Here is a 5,120-nt window from a genome sequence, read left to right on the forward strand (position 1 = left end):
TATACCCTTTGATTGCAGATTAATGATTTGCCTTCCGAAAGGCGAGGTTGAACCAAAAGTTGCATTATCTTACCTCCTCTAGCAGTGATTTGTTTTTCAAAAGGCCAAAATGATCTCAAAGTTTTGTAAACTCAACAAGGCAAACATGAAGGCAAGTATTCCTCCCCCCTCTCTCGCATTTGTCCTCCAATGGTCCATCCTGAACTCGAAACGTATAAAACTCAATCATAAAGGACAGACTGCAAAAAATACCAAGAAGTTCAGATGTCAAACGATGAACCTTCCAATATTATTGAGAAGGAAGCAAAAGCTCCCCAACAAAGGTTGGATTTCTTTCATTCATGACAGCTAATCTGACATGAGACAATCTACATGGCAGTAGACTACGGCATACCATTCAGGATGAGGGATACCAAAATAAGACAGTGGTCCAAATAGGATCAAGTACATAGATAGCTCTAAGCAGTTCACTGTCTACATCTAATTATTTCTTTGTCTGTGTGCCTTCTATCTGGTTGGACAGCTTAGACTAAAAGGGTGGTCCAGGGGGGCCTGGACGCCCACCGAACAAGGGCCCACAGCACTCTTGAAGCAAGCAGCAACAGCAAAGGAAGTAAAAGCTGCCAAAGAAAAAAACATGTTAGCTTCACAGCAGGACATCCTCCTAGGCCTGCATGGAAAAATTTTAGAAATAACAATCCATAGAAGTCATAATATTACGAGATAGCTCTACACCGATGGCCAAGTCCAACACTAAATGCCAATCACATAAACCATGTTTCTACTGCCAAATGATGTCCATATAATAAAAACAAAAAATTGAGATAAGTAATTTCTTTTTTTAAAAAAACCATGCTTTACTGAAATCTAAATGCAGGAGAAGTTTTAGAGGGGAATAACAAAGACAGGAGATGTAAAGAACCTGAAGTGATTTTTTCCTGAATGACTTTGCATGAATAATTCCTAACCCATCTTTGTATACCTCGGATTATAAGTTACTGACATAACTCACCATGAGCCTAGGAGGCCACAACAGCCAGGTCCCCCGAACGGTCCTCCGGGTCCAGGGCCCCAACCTGGAGGGCCCCCAGGCAGAGGAAGCCAGCCAGGTCCTCCTGGACCACCAGGTCCTCCTGGACCACCAGGTCTCATCTTGATCTTCTACCACAAAAAAAAAAAAAACCCCACAAAGGAAGAAGGCAGGCAAACAAGGAAGGGTGATGATGTATAGCTTTGAGGCTGCTCTGCCCTGAGCGAATTTATAAAGCTGAGGAGTCGAGCAGATCAGCTTATCTAACTTGCTAGCTAACTGCAACAGGCCTATGCATTACCCTACCATTCTACAACAACCAAATCCCAGCTGCCCGTCACCAACTACTATTCAACAAAGTTTATATCATTGATTGGTAGCATGACAGTAACATGTATGGTGCAATAGAAATGCAGAAATAGATGTCGACATACGCATTAAGGCAAAAAATTAACAAGATCCGAGCTGGAATCATTGTGTTTCAAACTAAATTACAAGTTGGACCTATCCACTACTGTCACAACAAGAAATCTAATCTCAAATTCTTTCTATTTTGCTTTATTATTGTGTCGACCTTCAGACCTATCTCCCATAATACTCACATTTTTCTTTTGCTTTATTAAGATTGCATGCTTAACTATAAAGCAATTGTAGTAAACTAGCAGTCCAACATGACAAAATGTCAAACTCCCAGAACTTATGTAGAAAAGTAGTTGTAGTCGAAGCCAACATCTCCAAACCCAATAGTAGAAGACGACACATAAGAAAGCCCTGGATATTTCAGAGTAACTACACACTTTACAGAGAAATCTTTCAGACTAATGACTTTGTCACACTATATGCAGCATTATTTTTTTATTTGAAGGTGAAAGATTACATACTAGGAACTTTGAGCTTAAAAGATTCCGCAGTCTGTGATCACTTGTATCAAAAGGATGGTGGATGGTAGTAAGTTTTTTCCCTCCCATCAAACCACCATATAGTGACTGAGGACATGTAATCACCAGTAACCTCTTAGCAGCTTAATAGATTAATAGAAGAATGTTAGTTGATGAGTCCAATCGTAACAACCTTTTATTGAATTAAAGGGACCACATGAGGTGCAGGACCAAGCACGTCAAAGCCTCACTGGCTATCCGACCAAAATAGTCTCGATCTAAAAGCTTTAACATGCTGTTCAAAACTTTGAATTGTAGGAGTTACAAATCTGTATGTATTTATTGTTATGCAGGTAAGCAACACCTAGAGTAGCTTTGTAGAACAAGCAGCATCTCAAATTTCAAGCATGACGTTGACTTTCAACATACATAGCCAACAACTGATAGCAGGACTGGTGAGGAATCCAATCAGTTTTGCACAGCATGCCAGTTACATGACCAGCATCAACATTATATTTTGCACTGCCAGGCTCTTTGCCACTCTCCCTATAGGTATTTAATGTCCCAATTCTTCCACTTTACTGCCTTTAGTTTTTAATAAACCTCTAGCTTTACCGCCCAACACCTCTTAAGGAAAGAAGGAAACCTCATTTTCCTCATTATTAATACCATATCCTGGGTAAAAAATCACAAGCCAGGATATGTTACAAAGCCACTGATACTGGACTAGCTAAAAGCACTACTATATCTATGCTGCTCAAATCACAAGACATATAATTACAAAATTTAAATATATTTGCTACTGATGAACGTGGCTAGCTTGTGCGAGTCCTGGCTGGTCTATTTTCACTTCATGTGTACTCAAGGTTTGACATGGTTTTCAGCTTTATGTGTACTACAGATTTCCTACTTTCTGAGCATTCACAAAATAAATTATAGATGAGACCTCAGCTAGTGATTAGTCGACCTACAACTGTGTATAAATTATATAGTATGATGTAGTTAGGATACTATGCATAGTCTTGAAAAGTATAATACAATAAAATATAACATGAATTGTAATTTGTACTACTTTAGTACATAGTATAGTATAGGGGTATCAAATTTGACCTTAACCCATTTAGTCAATCAGATAATGTAACCTGACATATGTAAATAGTTCAACAAATATGACTCTTGAAATAAACGAAATGACTCTTTGCAGAAAAAGGAAACAAAAATATACTTAGGTGACATCAATGATCAAAGATGAAAGTGATTCCCAAAGCAAAAAATTTAAAAAGACAACCACATCAAGCAATAGCAGTATAGATTCAAACATTTCAAATAGTTCTCCAAAATATTACTGAACATTGCTTCATGGCTCAGGTGTTTAGGATAAAAAATGTTAGCAAATGGATAAAGGATATCATAATGGAATCAAAAATGTTACCAAGGACCTGCAAACTTTTCTCCCTTTCTTCAAAAAATAACAAGCAATATAAAGAATAAAGCCAAGTCATCTCAATTATACAGATTAGAAATTGAGGCCTCAGATTAGCATTATGGCACATTCATCCTTGCCAACAACAACCCAGGCAATAGTAAAACCCGGAGCGCAAATGTTGTTGGGGCTCATGCCTATGTCTATCATCAAAGGCAAAATCCATGAAAAGCACAATTTGATCAAACAAGCTAATGTTATTTTTATTCAAAATAAACACATAAACCCACTAGCACAAACATAAAACTGAAGGCATACTGCATTGTAAAAGAGATAGGATTAAATTCCAAACACTTCGGGGGGGAAAAAGCCTTCACCTATAATACAAATGAAGAGCTAATTTCTTACCCATATAAAAGTCACTGATGAGATAACTCATCTAAATGCTTGAAATAAATCAACCATGTGAAGAACAAAATGGAAGACCAGCTTGGTATTAATAATCTTAAAATAAGGATAGACACATCTCAAGTGAAAATCTACGAACTCACTACAATAATCATTATATCGGATTTCGAGATAAAACACATATCATTATTCAGATTTGAAAAACAATAAATAAAATAAAATTTGTCTAACTCAATTTGTTCTGAAGGGGTAGATAGCAGCTATATGCATGCAGTTGTTATATTTTCATGTCTTTAAAAGATATGGCTATTTTATTTTATGTGAGGGACTGCAACAATGTTTTCTAATATGAACTGTATTATCTCTTTCACGTAGTCTCCACTTCTTTAGCAAAACTGCTTACATGTACTTGGCCTAGGAAATTGGTCTAGGAAACCTTCAAAAATTGTATTTTCATCTCAAAAGGGCATTAAGCAGATTATGTTGTCATCTAATCAACCATGAGCATCATGAGGAATGCGACTATATCGGTAAAAAGTAATAAGCTCGCCTAAAATAAATAGTAGAAATCACAACTTCAGACAAAACATGGAAGAAAAAAGTGCTAGAAAAGATATAAAAAAAATGGTATAGTATCACAACATTTGAAAGGTATCCTTGGTAGCACTTCTGGTGATTGTTGAAATGACATATGTAAATAGTTCAACAAATATGGCTTCTGAAATGAAGGAAATGACTCTTTGCTGAGAAGGAAACAAAAATTTACTTTAGGTGACATAAATGATCAAAGATGAAAATGATCCCCAAAGCAAAAATTTAAAAAGACAACCATATCAAGAAATATCAGTAGAAATTCAAACATTTCAAATAGTTCTCCATAATATTACTGAGCAATGCATCATTGCTTAGGGGTTTAGGAAAGAAAATGTTAGCAAGGGAATAAAGGATATCACGATTGAATCAAAAAGGTCATCCAAGGACCTGCAAACTCTTCTCCCTTTTTTCATTTTTTTTTTAAAGAAAGTTCAGAAAAGAACAGCAATATAAAGAATAAAGCAAAGTGATCTCAAATATACTGATTAGAAAGTGAGGCCTCAGATTAGCATTATGGCACATTCATCCTTGCCAACCACAACCCAGGCAATAGTAAAACCTGGTGCGCAAATGTTGTTGGGGCTCATGCCTGTGTCTATCATCAAAGGCAACAACCATGAAAAGCACAATTTGATCAAACAAGCAAATGTTATTGTTATCCAAAATAAACACATATAGATCCACCAGCACAAACATAAAACTGAAGGCATACCGCACTGTAAAAGAGATAGGATTAAATTCCAAACACTTTTTTTTTTTTTTGGGGGGGGGGGGGGGGGGGGGGGCG

At 36.8% G+C, this 5,120-nt stretch overlaps 1 long non-coding RNA gene across 1 annotated transcript; it reads right to left on the reverse strand.

The window, feature by feature from the left end:
* Window positions 1-265: 265 nt before the first annotated feature.
* On the reverse strand, window positions 266-5,120 carry LOC103711727 (uncharacterized). Its single transcript, XR_005514481.3, has 2 exons — window positions 1,013-5,120; window positions 266-620 (listed from the first exon to the last, which is right to left on the reverse strand). It is a non-coding gene; the product is annotated as an uncharacterized LOC103711727 (long non-coding RNA).

This window comes from Phoenix dactylifera, chromosome 17 (genome assembly GCF_051530095.1).
Source record: "Phoenix dactylifera cultivar Ajwa chromosome 17, Ajwa_hap1_PhDact_Kaust_v1.1, whole genome shotgun sequence".
NCBI lineage: Eukaryota > Viridiplantae > Streptophyta > Magnoliopsida > Arecales > Arecaceae > Phoenix > Phoenix dactylifera.